At 32.6% G+C, this 13,264-nt stretch overlaps 1 pseudogene across 1 annotated transcript; it reads left to right on the top strand.

Annotated features, from left to right (window-relative positions):
- The first annotated feature begins 4,771 nt into the window (after positions 1 to 4,771).
- LOC147545010 (mitogen-activated protein kinase kinase kinase 20 pseudogene) lies at positions 4,772 to 6,110 on the top strand (annotated as a pseudogene). Its single transcript, XR_015223582.1, has one exon. The product of XR_015223582.1 is annotated as a mitogen-activated protein kinase kinase kinase 20 pseudogene (transcript).
- Positions 6,111 to 13,264: the final 7,154 nt, after the last annotated feature.

Raw genomic sequence — 13,264 nt, 5'->3', positions numbered from 1 at the left:
AATCCCATCTAAATTTAAAAAATCATCATTCGTCCTCGTACCGCAAATGTAACTATCAAGCTGAGAACTAAGTAGCATAGTGTAAAGACTCAACACTAATGAAATCTGGATAAAATTGAGCAACTCGGTACTCTGGAAGCGAGCATTTAGTCATCGAAGTTGAATATCAATAAAGATAGTTGGATTGAATGAATTCAAACATAAAATACTTAAAAAAATGCGTGTCAAGACTAATGAAATCTGGATAAAATTGGACAACGCATTACTCTTGAAGCGAGCAAATGAATTTAAACATAAAATACTTAAAAAAATGCCTATAGTGAGACTTTAACCAACAACGTCAAGCTCTTACTCGTCCACGGATCAAAGGCACAAGCCTAGAACTATTGAACCAAACGGTACTTGTTATCATTTGTAGATATAATTAGATATATAGTAATATACAGATATATCTATAGAAAAATAAATACTTCTTATATATACATCATTAGAAAAATATACAGACCTATATAAAAAAAAATATACTATTATAATTTTTCAGGAGGTTCTAGGAGGTGCGGCCGCACCCCTTGCACCCACATGATCCGCCCCTGCCCGTATCAATTAGAAATAACTAGTATCATGAATATAAAATTGCTTGTAATTGTAATTTTATTGTATTAGAAGAATGACTCAAAACTGAATTCCCTTTTTTTCCTTTGTTGACACTCATTTTTTTGTTTGGAGAATAAAATCAGGTAAAGTAAGTTTTTTTTTGTGTAAGAGAAAATTAAGTGAACTCTGAAGAAAAGATAAAAGAAAGCTATAATTGGTGGGACCAATTTGTTATAGGTTGGTCCAATTTAACAAAGTTGATTGAATTTCATGTGAAGACATGTCTTTGTTGTTAATTTTGGTTCATCCACCATACTACCAATTTGATTGGGTGATTGCCTGATTGGGTCTGTCTGTTGTTATTACACTGATTCTAGACCGTGAGTAGAGAAAGAAACATCTGCGGTTGTGAACTGTTAAAAACCCTAGGAGTCTGTGACCTCACAAAGACTCAACTTCCTTGCTGAATACTGAATCCTACCAACTAATATAAAGAAGAACCAGACAAAGCAGCCAGTTGGTTTTCTTTTATTTCTTCCACTACAAATCTGATTAATGCTGACTCTCAGGGCCACTGATATATTTTAAGTTTTATGTATAAGAAATTGGTAGTGATGAAAGATAATTCTTGAGAGGTGAAAACAAAGAAAATACTTAACGTAGAATATTTGCACATCCTGGTTGAATTCCGGTCAGGATAAGTTTCTGGTCGGGATCAATATATGATCCATGGAGGGAGAGAGACTAAACTTTTTATCTTTAGATCTTGTCCGGATGCATATCCCATCGAAATTTGACTGGGACAAATACACATTTTTCTTATACAATAGAAGCTCGGATTAATTCTCGACCGGGACAAATAGACATATTCCCTTATACAATAGAAAATTTGGATTAATTTTCAAAACCTTCAATGATAGGCACCAATAGTTTCGCGTCACAAAAGACTTTTGCATAAAAAATGATCAGTTCAATTTGACTCAATAAATTAATCAAAATAAAATAAAAATTAACCAAAATCGTTAAAGAAATCATAAAGATTCACGGACTAAATATTACTTTGAATAAAAATACCTTTGTGACTGTTGGGAACTTGAATCTGTGTAAAATAAATTCATAGTTCTCAAAATTCATAGTTCTCAACGAAAAAAATAAAAATAAATTCATAGTCTAATTGCGTCATTCCTGGGTTATCCTTTATATTATCTTATTACAGGCTAAAATTAAGTACTCGAAAAATGCATCCATTCTCACATGACATTTAAAAAGTGTGTGAAACCAAATCTAATTACTTAAGTATCAAGGAGGAACCTAACTCAAAATCAACCTTGAAGATTTAAATGCTTTATAATGTGAAGGAACTTATAAAATAAGTTTTTCTCAACTTATAAAATAAGTTTTTTTTGTTTTTTTTAGTTTATCCAATTTCTTAATTAAAGTGATATATTAGAAAAAAAATTTAATATCACTTAAGAATCAGGCCATACTTATCAATGGATGTATTTTCGCAAGGGAAGTTTTCTTATTTATTTACTTCGTTAATTAGGTTTGCAAAAGAATGACTTTAAAAAAAAATTATTTGCTGAAAAAAAAAGAACGTTTTATGTACTTTTAATTACTATATTTCTCTTTGCACAACAAGCGGATTAAATGTCTGAGATCTTTCATAGCAACGTCGACGGATTCGTTTCATTTCGAATATCTCGCTATCCAAAATGAGAACCTATTAAATGCATATAACTGTCGGATATTGATCCTTTATCGAGTATGAAAATGAAGACTCAAGACCAATATATACAATTTTGATATTGATTATGTTCTGAGTAAATGGGTTCTAGTAAACCTTTATATGTAAGAGGTTAATATTGTTCAAACATGACAAAAAAATTTAAAAAAGTGCTAAACTTGTTAGTACTTGATAGTTTTGCTTCTAACAAATTGGATGACCTTTTCCCTTTTCATAGAAGATGGAAGTCAAGTATCTAGATGGTTGGATGTCTTATCAATGAAGAATTAATTATCACTTACTTTCTTATTAGTTGAACTTAAATAAATTAAGCACCAAACAACATAGTGATTAAACCTAACAACCGTTTCTCTTTCTACACTCACCTAACCATTCCAAAGATTAAAAGTAGAAAAAGGTGAAACTCGTGGGGAAGAAAAGATCATTAATGATGAGGATCCAAGCAATCTCTTTTTGTTTTCAAGAAAAGAAAAAAAAGAAGCAATCTCTTTTTGTTGCAATGTTGCTAGCTTGGGTTACACTTAACTAGTAAAATTAGGGTAAATTTTAAAGGCGCCCCTCTGAAGAGTTATTGGCGCCTCCCTCAAGGTAAAAAATCGTTGAGGAGAAGGGCGCCAATAACACTTTGGAGGGGCACATTTAAAACTACCCGCAAAATTATTCTCCGAAGATTCTTCTCTTTTAATGGTATTTTGAGGGTTCTATCTTTTGAATAATATTGAGTTGAATAGAGTTAAAATTAAGAAGCTTCTTCAAATCTAACTCGAATTAAAGTTTCAAAATCAAAATTCAGAAGTTTGTTTTTGTCAAATTCGTCTGAATCACTATTTCGAAATGACTGTTTTTTATGTATTTCTATCTGAATGATTATTTTGGAATAACTCGAAGTTGCTATATGACTTTTTTCCTCAGCTGGAGTTGCTTATTAAATCATAATGTGACAAACTAAGAAACATGCAGTAAAAGTAACTTAAAAGTTTAAATACATTCAACACCACGAAAACAGATCACAAATGTTACAAAAAATACTAAATGAAATTGTTTCATAAGTTTAACCCATAAAAACAAATAACAAACAAAATTTGACCCTTTTTTGTGTATTTCTTATAAAATTTTAAACTTTTTTTTAGATTTCCAAGAGTTATATCATTTTTAATGGCATTGATATATCATGATTGTAATGTGTAATACATCATGAATTTGGATGACCAAATAGCCGTCAATGAAGACATTTTTAATCAACAAGACCACATAAAAACTTTTAGGGCTATTTTTGAGGGCCTGAAAGTCCATCTATTCATAAATCTACTTTATTTATTGTCTAAATTACATGGTATAAATCTCGATGATAAACCGTTTTTACCGAGACTCAATCCCAATACTTCATGGACTTAGGAAGGAGTGTCCAACCACTTCACGGAAGGGTGGTGGAATTTAAACCTATTTTTATTAGGGTTATTTCCCTAATGGCCCCCAACTTTGTGACCAGCTTCCCGCCTGGCCCCCTACTTTACGAAAAATACCCATATGGCCCCCTTCCGTTATAACGTCGTTACTCTCTCTCTTCCATTTCTTTTCTCTCTCCTCCAGCATGTTTTCTCTCTCTGCCACCTCGTTAAAACAAGCCACATCATCGTCTTCACCAGACAGGGTCGCCGGCCGGCAACCTTCAAAAATTTTTTTTTCTCTCTCTCTCTAAAAAAAAAAAAAATTTAGATTCTCTCCTCTCTCTCTCTAAACTCCGGCGAAGGGGGTTTCCCTTCGCCGGAGTAGGTCGAATTGACCTTGAACAGATCTGTTCAAGTTCAGTTCGTGACCTTGAACAGATCTGTTCAAGGTCGATTTTGACCTACTCCGGCGAAGGGAGTTTTCCTTCGCCGGAGTTTAGAGAGAGAGAGAGAAGAGAAAAAAAAGAAGAAGTTTGAAGGTCGCCGGCCGGAATTTGGCCGGCCGGCGACCCTGTCGGTGAAGACGATGATGTGGCTTGTTTGAACGAGGTGACAGAGAGAGAAAACATGCTGGAGGAGAGAGAAAAGAAATGGAAGAGAGAGAGTAACGGTGTTATAACGGAAGGGGGCCATATGAGTATTTTTCGTAAAGTAGGGGGCCAGACGGGAAGCTGGTCACAAAGTTGGGGGCCATTAGGGAAATAACCCTTTTTATTAAGGCATTCTCCACTGACCTGTTATTGTATAGTAATTCAAATTCATCTAAGCTATCATTTTCACTTAAAATAATGACAAAAAATAAAACTATTTTTATTTTGTTCAACTTACAGAGCAATAAATCTCACGTGTCTTGTTATGAAACCCACCTTATACAAACTAATAAGAGAGGAAATAAGTAATTTTGAACTCTCACGTGCTCAAAATATCATCAACTAAAAATCACCTATTTATAGTGACATTCTCAACCTTTGTCAGCAGTTTACTCTTGTTAAATCAAGAACACCAACTTCATCAAACCCCTAAACTTCAAATCCAAAGAAATTAAAGCTGAGAATTACGATTATGGAGTGGGAGAGAGGAGAAATTCTTGGTCAAGGAAGTTTCAGTTCTGTTTATTTAGCAACTCCAAGAAGAAACTGTTTCAATTTTCCTCCATTAATGGCTGTAAAATCTGCATTAGTTTCTCACTCATCTTTGCTTCAAAAGGAGAAAGAAATACTTACCCAACTCAAAGATTGTCCTCAAATCATTAACTGTTATGGAGATGATCAAACAATTGGGAAAAATGGTGAGAAATTTTATAATCTCTTTTTGGAATTTGCTTCTGAAGGTAATCTAGCCCAATTGATCAAGAAATCTAGTGGTTTAATTTCAGAATCTCATGTTAGATTTTATACAAAATCAATTCTTCAAGGGATTTTTGAAATCCATGAAAAAGGGTTTGTTCATTGTGACATTAAATTACAAAATATTCTTCTTTCTAGTTCTGATAATGGTTTAATAGAAGTAAAAATTGCTGATTTTGGGTTAGCAAAAAAATCAGGGGAAATGGAGAAGAAGAATTCAGATGAAAAAACAGAGGATTTTTTTAATTTGAGAGGAACCCCACTTTATATGGCACCAGAATCAATTTCTAGTTCTGAATTTGAACCACCTTCTGATATTTGGGCTCTTGGTTGTATAATTTCAGAGATGATTTCAGGAAAACCAGCTTGGAAGTTTCAAAAAAATTCAGATATAAGTGCTTTGTTATTTAGAATTGGTTTCAGAGATGAAATGCCAGAGATTCCTGATGAATTAAGTGAAGAAGGTAAAGATTTCTTAAGGAGATGTTTAGTGAGAGATCCAAGAAAAAGATGGACGGCTGAGATGCTTTTAGATCATCCCTTTGTTCTTAATTCAATTCCTTCGTTACCCGTATATGCGAAAGAATCTCCCAGGAGTGCTTTTGATTTTCCCGAATGGAGTTCAGGAAAATCATCGATTTCAAATTCATTAGTAGATTTTGATGAAGAAATCGATAAATCGGAGATGGTAATATCTCCATTAAACCGGATTCAACAATTTAAGACGAAAAATGAACCGGATTGGTCTGAATTGGATAGTAGTTGGGTCACCATTAGAGGTTTAGAGTCCTCTGTTTTTTAGGGTAGATGATATGAAATTACAGAGTCATCAAAAAAATCTAAGTGAGTTCAACAGTTTAGATGATTTCAAATTTTGTTTTTTTTTTCTTTTTAAAAGTTTTTGTATATAAAAGAAACAATAGATATTTTTCAGTTTTGATGCCCTAATTGATATTCTTTTGGCGTCTTACCAGACATAACTTGTGCATGCATTCTGTAGTTATTTGTCAGATTATATGGTTGTTGTTTGGTTTTAGTTACAACGTTACTGGCATAAGATTACTGTCGGTTACATTATGAGATAAACAGGTGTTTTGCGTTTCATTAGAATCTCAAAAACGGAAGTTTCATTTTATGTTTATCTACACTTATTAACTTGATAGTTGAGTTGTCCAAAAGAGTAACCAATTTATTAAACTTAGTTATTAGTGAAACAAAAGTGCAATAAATGAGTTTTACCTCATTTAATTTGAAAAGGAGTTATAGACCAGCATAATCCTTAAAGAAAATAAAACTACTTATGGACACAGTTTATCCAATTCATTTGTATTTCTTACTTTTGTAAGTCAAAAACATGTTGAAAAAAAAACAAGCAAGGGAAATAAATTAGTATATAATTGTAGTAGAATTTGGAAAATAAAATAACACCACACCAATCTTCTTTGTTCCTGCCAGGGGTTAAACACCTCCGGCTATAGGCACCCTTTCCTCAATTAGATTTGCGTCCATAGAACTTCAATGCCCTTTTGACTGGGCCAATAACAGGTACGGAACTAGGAGTATAAATCATGGCGGGCCAACTAAAATTTTTTATAAAAATTGACAAAATCTAAAGAGGTAATTTCTAGAAAGGTCAAAATGATATTGAAAATGATTAGAAAAGCACAAAACATTTGAAAATTATTATTCAGGTCAAAAAGTGTGCAAATACTAAAATACCCCTTTTTTGTCATTTTGTGTAACTAAATTCCTTTATTTTTCTTTAAATTTTAAATCGATATAACTTTTGTTTGAGATGTCGGATTTCTATAAAAATTATATATTTAGAAATGATTTTTCATTAGCTTTCTAACAAGATCCACTTTTAATACTTTTTTTCAAAAAAAAACCCCCAGAAAAAACGACGCTTTTTTCCTTTACGTTTTTCTGCAAACGTGTTTGCAACAATCTGTTATGCAAACGTGTTTGCAACAATCTGTTATGCAAACGTGTTTGCAACAATCTGTTATGCAAACGTGTTTGCAACAATCTGTTATGCAAACGTGTTTGCAACAATCTGTTATGCAAACGTGTTTGCAACAATCTGTTATGCAAACGTGTTTGCAACAATCTGTTATGCAAACGTGTTTGCAAAAATCTGTTATGCAAACGTGTTTGCAAAAATCTGTTATGCAAACGTGTTGCAACAATCTGTTCTGCAAACGTGTTTGCAACAATCTGTTCTGCAAACGTGTTTGCAACAATGTGATTTGCAAACATGTGTTTGCATAATGTAAACTGCAAACCGTGTTTGTAAAATATAAATTGACATAAAAAATTACTGACATTGGTATTGAAGTCTTCGTCTAGAAAAATGTTCCTGCTCTTTATGTTCCTATGAACATAACTTGGGTTCATATTATGATGCATATCACGTAAGCCCATAGCGATATTGACGCGGAGAATGTCACCATACCTACAATAGCCCCCGAGAACATGTATAGCTGTAGTGTATTAACAAAGTTGTGTACATAAATACATCTTTAGCTAGTAACATAAAAAAATGATCAAAACCAGGAAATCTTTACTTGATTAAAAGAGAACAACCTTGGTTGCTCAACAAATAACATAGAACAACTAGAAATCTTCAACTATAAAAAAAACTTCAAAACCAAACAAAATCTACATTGGTCCACCTCTAGTCCGATGGTTTATAGCTCTTGAAGCCATGGCTCTTATATTTGCTCGGCAGATGAAATTCGAGGTGTTGGTGCGCTCTCTTCTGTTCCCCTAAAAGCTTCCATGAACTCCTCTCTTTGTAATCTAAAAGCTAAAGCAGCATCCTCAGCCAGATTTGGGGTAGCTCTTCTGCTGCAGCTTGAGCTCGCCCAAGCAGCATCCTCGACCTGACTTGGGGTAGCTCTTCTGCTCCTATTTGAGTTCACCAAAGCAGCATCCTCAGCCTGACTTGGGGTAGTAGCTCTTCTGCTCCTGCTTGAGCTCACTATTCTGTCCGTTCTGCCTATGGAGAAAAAGGCCTAGTTCGAGGAGGATTGTCAAGTTCTTAAATTATGGTTTTCCATTATTGGACTTCGACTCGAAGCCTCTCTACTGTTCTTAGTCATAGACCTAGCAGCTATAGAAGCAGCCTTGATTCAACTTCTTGTGGAAATAAAAGTTGAATTGTGTTCCATAAGATGGTGTTAACAGTGCAAGATCTCCCATTTCTGCAAGTTTAGAACAATTTAAAGTTCAAAGATGTACCACATAAATTGACTCTTCATTGCTAAACCACCATGAAGCCAATCTCTCAAGTTTGAAGGACTCATTTTTAGCGTACTCAAAAACAAGAATGAGTTTGTTCCATCTATTAAACAAGTCCCAAGCAGTCTGAGTTATATACTTTCTCTTCTCCCCTGTTTCTAAGCTATACTTTATTCCATTTCTACTTTTTTTTTATGATGAGATTCATTTCTACTTGATTGCTTTGCCAAATTATCAATCTCCTTGACTCCCTCTAACTATACAGACTTCCAGGAAAAACTCTAAATAGAAAATTCTACTCATTGTTAAGGTTTCACTTATGTCATTAAACTACCAACAAAGCAACCTGAAAAGGAAATTAATCTCCTCCAATTCTGAAAATAAGAACTTCCTTTAGATCCTTCTTCACCTAAACTTCTTCTTCTCCAACTTCTCCACCCCAAAATTTGAAAAATCTCTATAAAAAAATAACCTTTTCAAGTATTTCAACCCATCAGAATAATGGGTTTTTCTTATGATATTATTGAAATCTCAGGTTTAATCTAAACAATAGAATATCCAGAGCTAAAAAACCCTAAAATCAACAAAAAAAACTGACAGAAATTACTTCAAATCCGATCTAAATCGTCACTTATATTACTTGCTTTTTGTCTAAAACTTGAGCTGATGAGTGATGACAGTTGAGAGATGGGTAATGGGGTTGTCGATCTCTTAATCAATTCCTCCATTAAATGGTGACACAAAAGAAACGACCCAACTCAAATCCCACCTCAACTAACTACCACCACCATCACCGAAATAACCCAACTTTCTCTCTCAACGCCATTAAATGGGGTTTCGTTTTTCTAGGGTTCGAATCATCAACATCAAACACGAACCTAAACCTAAGTTTTGTCGAATCAAGAAGAAGAAGAAGAAGTCGTATGGAAGAACAAGTCGTATGGAAGAAGAAGGGAAGAAGAAGAAACCCTAAAAGTTTCAAAAATTTTTTTTTAGAGAGATAACGATTTAGAGGTGGGGTTATTTTGGGAATGAAAATAAAAGAAAGTGACCTTATTAATAATTATCAATAATATTTCAAACTTTACTTATTATTACACATAAAATTTTGGGAACTTCTACCTAATAGAAAAAAATCTAGGCTTTTTTTATTATTAAGATATTATTTTCACCTCAAACAGTCGTTTTCCCAAATCTAGACCTACTAGTGCTTGAATTTGGGTCTCTCACATCCACAACTCCCACCTTTACCATCTCAACCACACTACATATGTGTCATGAGTTTGACTTGAACGTTATTTATGGATAAATCAGAGGGCAATCAACATTTTTAAATCAATTTACAGCAAGTCAAGGGGGGTCATGACCTCTTTGGTCTGCATGTAGATCCGTCCCTAGGCTCATGGGTACCACATGGGCATCTAATTCAAGATGGAGGCCGAATTTAATAGCCTTTGGGGGTGTACTAAACGAAATCAAGTGTGTTGTGGTTTCAGGGATAGGCATAATTAAGTCGGGAATTTCTCTTGGGGCATGTTCGCAACCGAACTGGTACATTGAAAAGTGGCTCCCATAATTCGACAAAAAGTGGAATTTCTGAACAGTGACGGATCGAGGATTTTCATTTAGGCGGTGCAGATTTATGTATCTAAATAAAATAATTTCGAATACAGTAATTAAAAAATACTTGTATTCATTACTTATATAAATACATCTACTATTACAAATCCAATCTACGAGAGTTTATATTTTGAAATGTTTGCATAATCAACTCATTTTCAATTTCACTAAAAAAAAATTCTTAATAAAGACTATTTGACTATCATTCATCTTGTTTCTTAAGTGTGTTTTAATTAGCTTCATAGCTGGAAATACTCTTTAAACAGGGGCAGTTGCAACCGGCAAAGTTAGTGTTAAAGTGATAAGCAAATCAACTAAATGATATGTTTTATCCCTCTTAGTTTCCACCAATGTTCTAGCAAGAGCTCCAATCTCATCTAAATTTGAGAAATCATCATTCTGCCTCATATCGTAAATGTAGTTATCAAGCTGAGAATTAAGTAGCATAATTCAAACCTAAATGAATTGAAGTTTGTAGGAATTTAGGATATATGGATTGAATTTTATAGGTTTTAGGGTAGTTAATTGATTTTATGTGAATTTACGATAGTTAAATTTAATAATTTCAGAACATAAAATTAAAACACTTAAAAAAAGTATGAAGTGGGAATCAAACCCAAAACCTCAAATTCACTCGTCTACATTGAGCAACACTCTAGTCCATGTCATCTCTACGCATGCATAGTTAGATATACAGTTATAAAAAAAAAACTAAAATGCTTATTGAGGGACTCAATCTCATGACCTTACATTCATGCTGAGTTACAACCCATGCCTTAACCAAAAAGCCAAAGGCTTCTTCATGTCATTTGTATACATCCTTAGATACATAATTATACAAACCTCTCTCTATATATATATAAAATAAAATTACTACCACTGCTATTGTTTGTCTGGAGGATCCAGGGGTGCGGTCGTACCCCCATGGATCCGCCCCTGAGGCGCCTCAACTTTTAGTGGAAGGGCTCTCCAACGTGCCATTAATGACGACCTATTAGTGCCCCCAAATTTCAAGGAAATGGAGATTGGGCCAAAGGCCCCGGTTTTTGAAAACTAAGGTATTGGTTAGCTATCAAAAATATATAAACTGCAGGTCCAGAAATCATTGTTCTGACGGTAAAAAGATACAAATTACAAAACTTTGTTGTACTTTACACGATTTTAAGGATCTATCATTAGAGAAAATCCTGTATAAATCAGAAAAATTACAAGATGTTCCGAGTTAAAGGCTATATACTACACAAGTTAAAGTGATGTTCAAAGTTTATGGCAACGGTTGAATTTACTTGTGTAAGTGGAGCACTTTCATAGTTGCATAAGTAATATTTTTCGACAACTATTTAAATCAGGGAAATGCTAAATGTACTTAAGATCTCGACTTAATGACTGGTCCGGGTAAAAGAACGGTCTACATTGTAGTCAAATTTTGAATTTTTTTGTCTTTTAGTGAAAGTGAGTCATCAAGTCATAAATTAAGTCAAAAATTTTTGTCATTGTAGCACTTCCCTTTAAATTAATGAATTTACCACATATTTGTTATCTTTCATTATTTGAGTAATATCTTTAGGGGAGTTTTAAAAGCACATCTCAACTACGTATTATTGGTGCCTCCTCGTTACAAGCACTCTTCTTGTTCTAGAAATTTGTTAAAAGCGCATTGCTTAAACTTGACATTCCCACTTATTTCCGATTTAAAATGAGCGGACTCGAGCCATTTAGTTATAAAATCATTTCAAGTCTACTCATTCCAAAGAAGCCTAGGAGTTCTTCTATATTCTTTTTCTTCTATTGAAGTTTATTTTTTGGTTGCAAGTTTGATTCTCAGAGCAATAAAGACCTCTAGGTAACATATGATTATTGGGCAATAGGGCTGGAAGGGTTAGATCAGTTAAAAAAGGCATTTTCACTTAACAATTAAAATTATGTTGTGTCTGGATGAAGCAATCAAGTATCCACACATCAATTAGTCCAGAATGATATTCTTTTTGGTTTGGTAACTAATAAGAATTTTAGGATTTGTAAAGATTTGATTTTGTTTTTAAACGCATCGTTAAATTATTATTTTTAAAAAATCATTTTTTTTTTCTACGAAAACTGTTGTTTTCATAGTTCATTTCTGGAAAAAAAAATACGATGTCTAGAAAAAACGATTTTAGGAAAAGAAGTTTGTGAAACAACAGTTTTCGAAATAAACGATTTTTTGAAAGACAAAATCGGCTAATGAAAAAAGAAACATAACTTTTAAACTATTATTTTGTATAAAAATTATACATTTAAATAAATATTTTACTGCATTGATTTTTAAGTCTAAAATTTCGATTTAGTAATCCTAAATCCTAGAAAATCTTAGAGGGGTAAGTTGAGATTTTGGTCTAATAAAAAACTTAAAAATTGTATTTTTAAATAAATACTTTATTGCGTTGATTTTAATTTTGAAATTTCGATTTAATAATCCAAAATCCTAGAAAATCTTAGAAGGTAAGTTGAGATTTTGTATAAAAATTGTATTTTTAAATAAACACTTTACTCCATTGATTTTAATTTTGAAATTTGGATTTAATAATCGAAAATCATAAAAAAAATCTTAGGGGGTTAAGTTGAGATTTTGGTGTAATAAAAAAAAGTCGGGGTATTTAGCGATACCCCCTCATCCCTAATGTCCAATTAGGGATGCCCCTTTTTTAATAGGATTTTAGGGATGCTCCCTTTTTTGCACTTAAAAATATAAATTTACCCTTATCCTTATTGTTTTTTTTTTTTCTTCATTTCTTATACATTTTTGATGTTATGCTTACCAACTTATTTTCGCTTCTCATAGTTTTTTTTTCTCTTATCCATCTTTTTCTAATTTACCAACAACATTTATCGAAAAATTAAAATTAATAAATTAAACCAATTCGAAATAAAAATTGTAAATTTTAAGAAAGAAATTTAAATTCACATTTGTTTTTTAATTTTACGTTAAAATTGATATATGTAACTAATTTGAAAAAAACCTCTTGATATCTATTGTTCTTTTTTATTAATTATAACTCGTATACATTAAAAAAATGAGTAAGTTAAAAAAAAATTATTACAATTTACGATTTTTATTTCGAATTGTTGTGATTTATCAATTTTAAATTTTCGATAAATGTTGTTGGGAAATTAGAAAAAGATGGATAAGAGAAAAATAACTATGACAAACAAACATTTGGTGGTAAGCATAACACCAAAGAGGTATAAGAAATTGAAGAAAAAAAAAAGAAACAATAAAGATAAGGGTA

The sequence above is a fragment of the Eschscholzia californica genome, unplaced genomic scaffold (genome assembly GCF_041429995.1).
Source record: "Eschscholzia californica isolate CP2 unplaced genomic scaffold, dmEscCali1.0.p SCAF_4, whole genome shotgun sequence".
Lineage (NCBI taxonomy): Eukaryota > Viridiplantae > Streptophyta > Magnoliopsida > Ranunculales > Papaveraceae > Eschscholzia > Eschscholzia californica.
Note: the sequence above shows the minus strand (reverse complement) of the source record. Positions and strands in the feature narration are given on the sequence as shown.